The sequence below is a fragment of the Pelobates fuscus genome, chromosome 3 (genome assembly GCF_036172605.1).
Source record: "Pelobates fuscus isolate aPelFus1 chromosome 3, aPelFus1.pri, whole genome shotgun sequence".
NCBI lineage: Eukaryota > Metazoa > Chordata > Amphibia > Anura > Pelobatidae > Pelobates > Pelobates fuscus.
Window position 1 is genome coordinate 394,289,692 of NC_086319.1, and position 13,613 is coordinate 394,303,304.

General features: G+C 46.1%; 1 non-coding gene across 1 annotated transcript; it reads left to right on the top strand.

Moving 5' to 3' along the window:
• Window positions 1-7,529: 7,529 nt before the first annotated feature.
• Window positions 7,530-7,601, top strand: TRNAE-CUC (transfer RNA glutamic acid (anticodon CUC)). Its single transcript has one exon. It is a non-coding gene; the product is annotated as a tRNA-Glu (tRNA).
• The last annotated feature ends 6,012 nt before the right edge of the window (window positions 7,602-13,613 follow it).

The window sequence follows — 13,613 nt, forward strand, 5'->3', positions numbered from 1 at the left end:
TTCTGAGAGATTCTTCAGTACTGTCTCTCCCAGAATGTGTCCCGTTGTGATAATTTTGGACAATTTCTACCGCTAGTGATGCTGGTATGACTATTCTTCCATCTTCTAGCTGATACCACTTGTTCTCCAAATACTTTCCCGGTTCAGTCTTTAACCACTCCTCTTCTTGAGCTGTATAAACTGGAGTCCATTGGGACAGTGGAGTTGGTATAAGAGCAGCTATATGCCCCACATACTCCTGTCTTCCTGATTCAGCAGCACGCTTAGCTGCACTATCTGCCATCCGATTTCCCTTGGTTACATCACCATCTCCTCTCAGATGCGCTCGGCAATGTATGATACCGACTTCTTTCGGCTCCCACACTGCTTCCAATAGTTGTAGGATTTCAGCTGCGTATTTGATTTCTTTGCCTTCTGAATTCAGTAGTCCTCTTTCTTTATACAAAGCTCCGTGGGCATGAGTGGTTAAAAACGCATACTTAGAGTCCGTATAGATATTCACTCTTAAACCTTCAGCCAATTGTAACGCTCGTGTTAGTGCTATTAATTCTGCCTTTTGTGCTGATGTTCCTTTCGCCAGTGGCCGAGCTTCTATCACCTTGTCTATTGTTGTTACTGCATATCCTGCATAGCGGATCCCTTCTTTCACATAACTACTGCCGTCGGTGTAATATTGAACATCGGGGTTCTGGATGGGAAAATCACGAAGATCTGGTCTACTTGAGAATACTTCATCCATTACTTCCAAACAATCATGTTGACTTTCAGTAGGTTGTGGCAAAAGGGTAGCTGGATTTAAGGTGTTTACAGTCTCTAAATGCACTCTGGGGTTTTCACACAACATTGCTTGATACTTGGTCATACGGCTGTTACTAAACCAATGATTTCCTTTGTAATCCAACAACGTCTGTACTGCATGTGGGACTCGTACATAAAGTTCTTGACCCAGAGTGAGTTTATCGGCTTCAGCTACTAGCAGGGTGGCTGCAGCTACGGCTCTTAGACAAGGTGGAAGTCCGCTGGCCACTGCATCCAATTGCTTAGACATGTAGGCAACAGGTATTTGCCATGATCCCAAGTACTGTGTCAATACTCCCACAGCCATTCTTCTTTGCTCGTGTACATATAAGTAGAATGGTCGTGTGTGATCAGGTAGACCTAATGCTGGGGCACTCATCAAAGCCTTCTTCACATCTTCAAATGCCGTTTGCTGTTCTTGGGTCCATAGGAAGGGGTCGTGCTCTGTACCTTTGATAGCTGCGTACAGAGGTTTTGCTAGTATCGCATAGCTGGGAATCCATATCCTACAGAAGCCTGCTGCCCCCAAGAATTCTCGCACTTGTCTTCTATTCTTGGGTATTGGTATTTGGCAGACAGCCTCTTTTCTCTCTGGCCCCATAATTCTTTGACCTTCAGAGATATGGAATCCCAGATACTTGACAGTTGGCAAACACAACTGAGCCTTCTTTCTAGACACCTTGTATCCTGCCTTCCAGAGAATGTGTAGTAGATCGTGCGTTGCTTGCTGACAGATTTCTTTTGTAACTGCTGCTATCAACAAGTCATCTACATATTGTAACAAGACACACTCTCCTGGGATGGACTCGAAATCCAGTAGATCTTGACTTAGGGCTGAACCAAATAGGGTAGGTGAATTTTTAAACCCTTGGGGTAGTCTTGTCCAAGTCATTTGGCGTTTTGAGCCCGTTACAGCGTTCTCCCATTGGAAAGCGAAAATACATTGACTTTCTGCGGCAATTCGGAGGCAAAAGAAGGCATCTTTGAGATCTAAGACTGTGAAGTAAGTAGCCCCGCCCGGAATTAAAGCAAGCAGGTTATATGGATTGGGTACAACTGGATGTATACTAACAACCGCATCATTGACTGCTCTCAAGTCCTGCACAGGTCGATACTCATCTGTACCGGGCTTTTGAACAGGCAGCAATGGGGTGTTCCAGGGGGAAGTACAGAATTTTAGGATACCATACCGTATGAACTTATCCAGATAGGATTGAATGTTCTTCTTAGCCTTCTGCGGGATGTGGTATTGTCTTAGGCTCACTGGATAAACCCCAAGTTTTAGTTCAATTTTTATAGGTGGAATATTGCGGGCCAGTCCTGGTGGGTTGTTCTCTGCCCAAACTCCTGGTATATTAAACAATGTCTCATCACTCCTAGGGTTTTGGCTAGTCAACACTGTATAAAGTCGCCACTCTTCTTCCTTTGGTACAGATAATGTCATGATACCTGAAGGTCCATTAAACTTTAAAGATGTTGTTCCATTTGGTAGGAACGTAATCTGCGCTTGTAATTTTGATAGCATATCACGTCCCAGCAATTGGACTGGACATTCAGGCATATAAAGGAATTGATGTTTTATTACGTGGCCTCCCAATGTACAGAGTCGACTTTTAAGAACCGGTTTTTCAGCACTTCTTCCAGTTGCTCCTATCACAGTAATAGTCCTTCCAGATGGAGGAGCAACTAGATTAGTCACCACTGAATGTTCAGCACCAGTGTCGATCATGAACGCACTCCTTTTTCCCCCTATTGATACATCGACCATAGGCTCCGCTCGACCAAGGGGGATGGAGCCCGGTCGGTATCAATAGTCCTCCATGACCGTGTCAGCCAATCCTACGAAGTCCCTACCTTCTCTATCGCGGGACCTTTGCGCTGCTGGAATATACCTGTCTTCCCTAACACTTCCTCTGTTCCCATTACTCCCTCTATAACCATTACTCCCTCCGGGGCCTCCTCTACCTCTCGCTCTGCCTCTAAAGTTTACATAACCTGTCCTAGGTCTGTCTCTCTCAGACTGTTCTCTTCGCGGACACTCATTTCTCCAATGCCCTTCTTCCCTACAGTAAGCGCACTGATTTCTACTTAGAGGTTCCTCATTCCACTTACTATCGCCTCTATCTGGGCCCCGTCTATCTACGCCTGCGATCGCTACCGCTAACATATCAGCCTTTTTACGCATCTTGCGCTCTTCCTCCTTCTTGCTTTCTGTTTCCCTATTCATATAAACCTTATTCGCTACCTCCATTAGTTGGGTGATTGACATACCTGCAAACCCTTCTAACTTTTGTAGCTTGCGCTTAATATCTCCGTAAGCTTGGCTGACAAAGACAGAGTTCACCATTCGGGAATTATCTGCGTCTTCCGGATTAAAGGGGGTATACAAGCGGTATGCCTCCAATAATCGGTCATAAAAGACACTGGGCGCTTCATCGCTTTTCTGAATCACCTCAACTGTCTTCGACATGTTAATAGCTTTCTTTCCTCCGGCTTTCATGCCAGCAATTATAGCGTCTCTATAGGCTCTGAGTTGAACCATATCAGCACCATTTACGTTCCAATCGGGATCGGTGTTGGGATAATGTGTTGCAGCCCATGCTGATGGATTAGCTTGGTTTAAAGTACGGGCTTTATCTTCTAATGCTTTAATGGCTGCTTGATTTATTCTTGTCCTTTCCTCATTGTTAAATAAAGTCATTAATAACTGCTGGCAATCAGCCCATGTCGGGTTATGTGTCTGTACTATTGAGGTGAACAGATCAGTCATAGCTTGTGGTTTCTCGGTATACGAGGAATTGTGGGTCTTCCAGTTTAAAAGGTCGGTTGTAGTAAATGGGACATATACGAAGACAGGGTCAGCGTGTGCCATTTGACCTGCGGCATCGATATAGGCTGACCCGGGATTCAGACGAAGAGGCATCTGATAGTGCTTTAATTGTTGGGCACCGGTCAACTGTCGGGTCTGTATGGGGCTACGTGGAGGGGCGTCAGTCATGGGTTCCGGTCGGGGAGAAATAGGGTATGGGGATGTGGGAGCTTGGTTTTGGGAAAAGGTTGTAAATAGAACACTTCGAGTCGAGCTAGATGAAGCTTGACCGGAAGTCTGAAGTGGCGCCAAATCAGGATATTCGTTTTTAATGGGGGTTGGTTCTGATTCCGGAAGGGGAGATTTAGTACGAGGGGGGGTAGATCCTGTACTGGAGGAGGAAGCGGAAGTGGATGGGGGTAATGAGGGGAGGGCTGCAGGTCTTCCTGCATTTACGTCACTTCCTCTTAACGGAAAGTAAGGGGGCGGCATAGGGATCTCTGACTCAGGGGGCGTGTCCAAAATGGGCCTAACACCAGTCCTAGTGGACGAACAAGTCCTAGCTACCATGAGGCGACATTGCTCCTCGTGGCATGTCCGGAGCCATTTTGGCGAGTCATTTACGGCCTGTCTCCAACAGTCAATATAAGGAAACTGGCCGTAAAGTTCAGGCCTACCTGATACAGCCACGTGTAAGCGCTGTACCAGAGTTGGATCCAAACTGCCACGTGGCGGCCATGCCGCAACCAAAGTAGGCCACTCCCTAGTACACAAAGTGACCAAACGTACAGGAGACATTTTAACCCCAAAATCACAAGTTTTAAATCCCTTTTTAAAATTCTTCACCATACAACCTAAGGGATCCGGGATCGTTGACTGCGACGCACCCATACTTAACAATGGAACGTCGTCGACAACGAATACTATACACACGTACTTATTCAACAGTCACACCCGTTTCCTCTGGCAACAGCACCACGTGGTACGGTTACCAAGTGAAACGTACACAATAACAATAAACACTCAGGGAATTCCCGTACACACACAGCTGTTACACCAGTCACTATATAATCAATATTATGCCCTTTGGCGTAACTATACAGTCACCCACGCTATAATTCTCTATATACGAATTACCCGTCTATAACACACCCCAGTAACATCGTCTTTTACAAATAGCGGTTACAGTACGGTTAGCATAGGTCAAAGCACAAGTTAAGGTCACAATACAATTATTAGTGGTTATGGTGTTAAACATGCAATGGACGACAATGATTAGTACTTATATACAGTGTCAGTAAATATACAGGGTTATGGTACCGTGCACTATGATACAGCAACACACTATTAACACTCTCGCTAGACGGCTGAGCTCGCGCTATCTAACAAGATATACACTTTACTAAACAATCGTTAACACATTTACAATTCCCAACTAAACTATTGGCCAGTACCTTGAATGGACTACCAAAAAACAATCTACATACGTTTTGGTTAGCCACACTGCCCAATCACCACATATATAGCGAGCTAGAGGACCGAATTTACACAGACGCCTCTTAGTCGCACTATCAAAAGTCTAGTGGGTTCCAAATTTACACGCCTTCCCACTTAGCCCAGATAGGATGAGAACTAGCGAACCGAATTTACACAGACGCCGCTTAGTCTCCCGGTCCCTCCGACCTAGCGAACAAAATGTACACCCTAGAACGCTAGTCTAGACAAGACACCGGTGTCCGGCTAGGGCTATTTACACCAGAGCCCCGCCTGACTAACAGAATCAAACGGTCTGACTAAAGAGCGTTCGATCGAGCGGTGCGCCTTCGCTCCTTCCCTCCGACAGAGGGGGCAGATACACAGATTCAAAACCCCTTTGGGCCTACCGCACAATCGGTATACCCCTAGTGGGTCCTGCCGTCTAAAACAGCAGTTGTCTTACCTCCTCGTTCCTGAACCTGAGTTCACACTCATCGACGGGGACACCCCAGCACTTCTCACGTAGAGGCTGATGATCTCCTGGACAACAGACCAGTGGCGCCGAGACGAAGGGAGGTCCACGCAGAAGTTCAGGGGTGCAGCCGTAGAGAACGTGGGCAAAGATAGACCGTCTCACGCCTCTGCCTCTCAGCTACCGTTGAACGATGAGCTTCCCGGCCAATGCACCAAATGATACCGGAGAAACTGACGGAAGCCAAGCACAGAGAGATGGACACAGGTTTCTTCAGGAAGGAAGAGATTCTTTATTGGATCACCGATCGGGACTCAGAGGGACTAATGTCACCAAAATACAGCAAGTTCTGAGCCCCGGACAATAGTGCAGGCTCCTTATATAGGCATATAACTCCTCCCATATTAAGCTCCACCCGCACATTCTCTTAACCAATCAACACAAATAAGAATTAACTTCCTGTTTGACCGCATGGCTTGTCCAGCACAATGGAGGAGGGGGAATACTACATCCTGTATTCTTGCACATGCTCCGTACACTACTGATCGTATCTTGCCTCGTGCAACCAACTGATCGATACGTCAGCATATGCACGTACACATGCCACGTGGTAATCTCGGCCTACTAAATTTATTTTTACCGAGATTCCACCACACTTTGTCCACACTTTCCTCAACACTACATTTCCAGGTTGTACCTGCAATGTTTAAGCTTGCTCTAGCAAATACAAAGCTTGGTATAGTAAATAAAACACAACACCGATTATGGGTATAAGATAAAGCTGCAGACAATTTATTAAAATAATTATCCTGCAAAACCAGTAATAAAATAGGTGCGTTAACGCGGACAATGATCCAAAACATATTAAAACTAAAACATATGGTTTAAGGCTAGTGCTGACATGCACTTGTTAATACACCCCTCCCGAGCCGGATTAGTCAGTAAATAGCAATACCCCTTAATTGACCCTACCTGCGCCACCAGTCGGTACCAATCCTGCCAGACCCTCTCATACGCCTTCCATGTAGCAGGAGATAGCGAAGACCTCACCCATCCTGCAAGCATGACGTCCTAAGCTTCCACATCACTTCCAGACAGGGCAGGCCCTCCGGTGCTGCCTGCCTGAACCGCTCCCACGGAAAACGAGAGAGAGAGTCTGCAATTGCATTAAGGTAACCAGGGACATGCTGCACCCGGAAAGAGACATTTAACTCCATACACAAGTGAACAAAGCCCCACAGAAAACTCACCACCGGCCTTGAAGCTGCTGAAAGACAGTTCCAAGTGCACAACTGCTAGATTATCCGTGAAGAAGACCACCTGTGGATTACGTATTTGCTAGCCCCACAAGGTCAGCACCACTACCAAAGGACACGGCTCAAAGAAGGCCTGAACTTTCCTTTTTGGGACTACACCTATGTGGGAAATACATAAACCCTTAAGTGGAATTTATAAGAAGGGGCCCGCCAACCTCCATAAACGTACTTCTTTGGCCAACTTTGTGCGATCCCGCCTCTGGAAAAGTTACGACCGACTTCAGATTGTGCAAGGACAAATGTGTGACAGTGAGAGGAAACACTGTAAAACCATTGGCTTAAAAAACCCTGAAGAGCCGCCCAAGCCAGCGAAACGCGCTTCGGGGTACACTCGCACTCTCGGACTGCCATATGTGAACATCATTTGACTCATGATCCATAGAGGGCTGACAGGAAGGATTTCACTTCACCTTACCAGGCTAGATTCAGTGTTATGTGCACTATAGTAATAGCATATTACCAACGATCTTACTATAGAATTCTATGCACTTTAGGCATGCACTTAGTATAGATAGTTTAAGTGTATTATTCTACTCAGGTGCCCTTGAAGGCTCAGATTATCGTTTTTCCCGCTCAGACCGATCAGTCCAACTCCTCCCAGATGGCAACTATCTATATAGAACCTTATGCTGAACAAGCTGACAACTGACAACATCTTTCCTTGGTGGTCTAGTGGTTAGGATTCGGCGCTCTCACCGCCGCGGCCCGGGTTCGATTCCCGGTCAGGGAATAGTAGTTTTCAATAATTATTTGATGTTTTTTTTTTAAATTATATCACTCTCAAACAAACGGATGAAAATGTGGGGTGATGGTGAAGCGCTATATATTGAATAAAATATAGGAAATGGAAATAATATTGGAGATGAGTGAATATACCTGAATAAAACTTCTTTCTTGCAACCTTAACCTTGATATAAGATTCCTTAAAAGTATAAACACAAAAAATATCTCATAGTATAAAACTGTAATATGCACAGTAAAATATATACATAAGATCTTTCCCACTCACACTCTCTAGAGCCAAAAGATTTTAGCTCAGTTCTGGCGCCTATAGGGTCCGTAAAGGCGACCCTCTCCCTTCTTTAAAAAATATTTTGCAAAAAACCCTATAGAGCTCCAATTAAATGATGAGGACAAATCAAGACATACAAGGCTAAAAGAGAAATCCCAATTTTACCCTAAACAGATGATTTCAGAAAAAATGGTGACATTCGAAACGATGGTTATGACTGAGATTAAAAAACTGGATAAAAAAGATAACTTCAGCCATAACCTGACCTCACAAGAAAGAAAAGCTCTAAAAGATTTAAAAACAGATTTAAACCTAGTGATTAAACCAGCGGACAAGGGAGGGGGAACAGTCCTTATGTCTAAAGAATTCTATGAGAAGGAGGCTGGCAGAATACTCGCAGATAACACTACCTATAAAAAGTTACATTTTAATCCTGGAGACGAGATGATTTTAAAGTTTCAAGAGTTTTTAAAGAAAGGTTTAGAATTGAATATATTAAATGAAAAAGAATTTAATTTTTTTAATATCAAGCACCCCAAAACTCCTGTGTTTTATTTTCTTCCCAAAGTCCACAAAGATGTTAGCAACCCCCCAGGCAGACCCATAGTGGCAGGGATAGACTCGATATCTAGCCGACTGTCCCATTATGTGGATCTACATCTCCAACCTCTAGTAAAGAATACCATTTCCTATATAAAGGACACTATTACGGTTTTAAATCTTTTAAATAAATGTATTTGGAATAATAATTATATTTTAGTTACAAGCGATGTAGCAGCACTTTATAGCAACATTCCCCATAAATATGGATATAATGCAGTAAAACATCACTTAAACAATTTTTCAGATTTAACCGAGACGAAAATTGAATTTATTTTAGAAGGGATTGAATTAATTTTAAATAACAATTTTTTTTGGTACGGTGAGGAATTCTACTTACAGATTAATGGAACGGCCATGGGGACCAAGTTTGCCCCCAGCTATGCAAATCTGTTCATGGCCCATTGGGAAGATACGTTTATTTATGGCCCACATAGCTGGAGGGACAATTTGGTCACTTATGGCCGTTACATTGACGACATCTTCTTTATTTGGAAGGGAGAAGAAAAAGACCTTAGGGAATTTTTAAACCTTTTGAATTTAAACTCATGGGGGATTAAACTCACAAGTAATTGGAGTAAAACAGAAGTTATATTTTTAGATCTTTTAATATATATAGAGGAAAATACCATCAAAACTAAGAATCATTTCAAAACCGTAGAAGCAAACAGCTATATAGAAAGAGAAAGTTGCCATTTTTCACCATGGCTGGAAAATGCCCTGAAGGGCCAGTTTTTAAGAATTCGGCGGAACTGCACTGATCTTAATGTTTTTAAAGTCCAATCAGATAAGATTAAACTTGACTTTTTTGAGAAGGGATACGAAGAACAGAAATTAGAAAAAGCCAGAGAAGAAGTGAAGGGAGTAGAAAGAAACAGCCTTTTAAAATACAAGGAGAAAAAAGAAAATGAAATAAAAGATATCCCCTTCATATGTAATTACAGTACCGATAACTTTAAAGTAAGAAAGATAATTTCCAAATTCTGGCCAATCTTATTACAGGACCCCATTGCAAAAACATTTCTTCCAGACAAGCCTAGGTTCATACATAGAGGGGTAAATAATCTACGCACCACCCTAACATCAAGTTTTATAAAAAAGAAAAAAATAGAGAATTATTTTTTAAATTCCGAAAAAGGATTCTTTGGCTGTGGCCAATGCCTGGCCTGTAAAAGAACTACGAATAAAAAGAGACACATAAAATCCTTCATGAACAAAGATGGTACAGAATATTCTATTAAAGACCTTTTAACTTGCCACTCAAATAATCTGATTTATGCACTTATATGCCCGTGTGGCTTATTTTTTGTGGGCAAAACCACCAGAGCCTTACATATCAGAATAGAGGAATGTAACGGATCACCTGGCACCCCGACTTGGTACCTCCGTTAATGGATGCTCCTAGTGCTTCCTGAGGACTCCAAGCACTCTGGCAGACACCATAATCACCGAATCCGAGAAACCTTTAAATTCTCCCAAGCGTATGAATGCTGTAGACCATTGAATAGGAACCATACGAATAGGCCTGTACTCCTAGCAGTCAACTGGAACAGCATACAATCAATCCTTCCCCCAATAATGAGACGACACACCACTTTGTGGTTAAAACAGGAACTCTGGACTGGCTCATCCAGCCTGGCTTTTATTACACTAATCCACATACAGGCCACACCCAGGGGGAGGCATAAAATAACCAATCACATACATGGTTCAGCCCACACATCCCCTCCCCTCAGATAACATTAAACTCAATTATCCGGTACACTTTTTCAGCCCAGTTCTGGATGTACCCCAAAACCCGGGGGTACACCTTTAAATCCAGCATCGCTGGATAGCCCTTATTCAGGGGGACAACATATCCAAAATTCAAGTAATTCGGATGAATGGTTCGTGAGATATGGGGTTCCAAAGATTTGACCGACCGCATGGGTAAAGTATCCGAAAACAGTTCCATGCATTTTGGCCCTGCGGTCGGTCACAAACAAGGGAATGAAAACAGGCGAATTGCCTGTGTTATAGAGCCTGGAGAGGGTTTGAATGAATTCCCTTGTTTGAGGGGTTCTTTCTACCGAACGGCGGGCCATTCGGTAGTTTTTATACGAATTTCTGGAAGTATGGAGGTCTCAGCGGTGTTTGCCTAGTCAAGTGTCCGATTTTAGTTCCAGACACTCGACGGCAAAACACCGCTGTTCGGTAGTTTAAGATGGCCGCCGCCACGTGTTTGTTTCCCGAATGGCGGCCACCCAGAGGACAAAGAATACATTACACTGATTGCCAATTACCAGTTTGCAACATTGTTGCAAACTGTAATTGGAGGCACACTTATTCCTGGGTGGTCTGGTTGTTCGGTAGTTTCACTCAATATAATGAATGGAGTGATTCTACCGAACAATCAGGTGAATGCTGCATACATATCCCAGGTTAAGCTTAACACACAAATACACATATAATATTACAGGCAGTACACTTGAATATGTAGCACAGTCTTAAAGGGACAGTAGTCCCAAAAGTCCCAATATGTCCATAGATGCTGTTAAAAGGGCCAGTAGCAGCAATATACAGTACAATATGCCCCAAATAACCCAGGGGCCATAGTCAGTAGGTAGGAGGCTAGCAAACAGGCTTCTCCAGGGCCCAGTGGCGAGGTTGGTTTCGCCACATTTCTCCCCTTTTCCCAACATACTAACAGGGTACCTGACCTCTTGCCGGTCAGTGCCCTTGTTAGTCCAGCAGCCCACCCACAAAACAGAAACAGCAGTACAGTCCACCCACAATGAATGGTTACTACACCTGAGTAATGGAAAAACTTGTCCAGGTCCAGGTGCCTCACCCCGGCTGTGTGGGGGACTGGTAGGCTGTTTTGGTGGGTTGCTGAGTGGGCAGAGACCAGCGGTACTCTGCCCTGGTGCCAGCACTACTACAGGAGTAGTCTGGTTGGAGCCTGGTTGCTGGAGACCGACTGTCTCCCCTTTAGCTGCGCAGCTCTGCTGCTGGAGACCGACTGTCTCCCCTTGAGTTACACCGCTCTGCTGCTGGAGACCGACTGTCTCCCCTTGAGTTACACAGCTCTGCTGCTGGAGACCGACTGTCTCCCCTTTGGCTAAACAGCCCTGTTGTGGGGGGGCAGGACCGACCGTCCCTACCCCCTGTGCTGGAAGTGCAGAGACCACGGTCCCATCTGCACAGGTGTGGGGCTTACAGTCTCCCCCTGGTACATTAAGCTGCCGCTGGGGAGAGGTGGTAACCAGCTCCTCTCCCATTAGAACACTCTGCCCATTGATGCTCCGCCGCTGGGGAGAGGTGGTAACAATCTCCTCTCCCATTAGAACACTCTGCCCATTGATGATCTGCCGCTGGGGAGAGGAGGTAACAATCTCCTCTCCCATGCCTACTTTCAGTCTTTGTGGAGGGAGACCGACTGTCTCTCCTCCCAATTCAGTGTCCTGCTGCTGGGGAACGGAGACTGGGCTCTCTATTCCCAAAAAATCACGCTGCTGCTGGGGGGTAGGACCAACTACCTCTGCCCCCTGTAACTCAGCCTGCCGCTGGGGAGGGAGGACGCTGCTCTCCTCTCCCTGCACTTCACACTGCCTTCCCGGCATATCACTCTGCTGCTGGGGGGTAGGACCAACTACCTCTGTCCCCTGTAACTCAGCCTGCCGCTGGGGAATGGAGACTGGGCTCCCAATTCCCTGCAATTCACACTGCCGCTGGGGAATGGAGACTGGGCTCCCAATTCCCAACAAATCACACTGCCGCTGGGGAGGGAGGACGGCCCCTTCAGCTCCCTGTAACTTGGGCGCAGAGACCACGGTCCCATCTGCGCTGGTGAGGGGTTTACTGTCTCCCCTTGGTGGGTTAGGTTGTCGGTGGGGAGAGGGGGTAACAAACTCCTCTCCCTTACACACCTTCAACCGCTGGGGAGAGGGGATAACAGGCTCCTCTCCCTGCACTGTAGACTGCCGCTGGGGAGCAAGAACGGCACTTTCAGCTCCCTGTAACGCACACTGCCGCTGGGGATCTGGGCCGACTGCCCAGCATCCCTGTAGGGCCGGTAGAGAGACCGCAGTCCCATCTCCACCTGCCATCTGTGGGTCTTCCCAGGACCAATCCGTGAGGCCCCTCAACATTTGTGAGTAAGGGCCACCTGCTTCCCCACCTGGCAACTCTGGCTGCTGCTGGGGATCTGGGCCGGCTGCCCAGCATCCCGGTGGGCCCGGTGGAGAGACCTTGGTCCCATCTCTACCTGCCTGTTGTGGTTCCTCACAGGACCAGTCTATGAGGACCCCCACTTTGGGTTCCTCCCGCCGCCTCAGGGAAAGACGGCTAACCTCCTCGGATGCAGCCTCTACTCGGCTGCTGTAACGCTCCTGCTGCTGAGCATACTCCCTCTCTTTCGCCAACCTGAATTCTCGGTCCAGCCTTGTGTTTCGCTCGGCCATGACCTGGTTCCAGATCACCCGGCGTGTCTCCATGGGTATATCATCCCCATACTCGGCCACTCGCTGCCTCACCTCGGCCAGCCAATCATCTCCAGAGCCAGAACCTTCCATACTAGTCTGCTCCCAGGGGCGCTGCACGACTGCTCGCGTTGCCCTCAATTTGTAAATCCAAACGTACTGTGTCTCCGAGCTGCTTTACCTCGCACTAGGACGCCATCCCACCGCTTGCCACCAATGTAACGGATCACCTGGCACCCCGACTTGGTACCTCCGTTAATGGATGCTCCTAGTGCTTCCTGAGGACTCCAAGCACTCTGGCAGACACCATAATCACCGAATCCGAGAAACCTTTAAATTCTCCCAAGCGTATGAATGCTGTAGACCATTGAATAGGAACCATACGAATAGGCCTGTACTCCTAGCAGTCAACTGGAACAGCATACAATCAATCCTTCCCCCAATAATGAGACGACACATCACTTTGAGGTTAAAACAGGAACTCTGGACTGGCTCATCCAGCCTGGCTTTTATTACACTAATCCACATACAGGCCACACCCAGGGGGAGGCATAAAATAACCAATCACATACATGGTTCAGCCCACACATCCCCTCCCCTCAGATAACATTAAACTCAATTATCCGGTACACTTTTTCAGCCCAGTTCTGGATGTACCCCAAAACCCGGG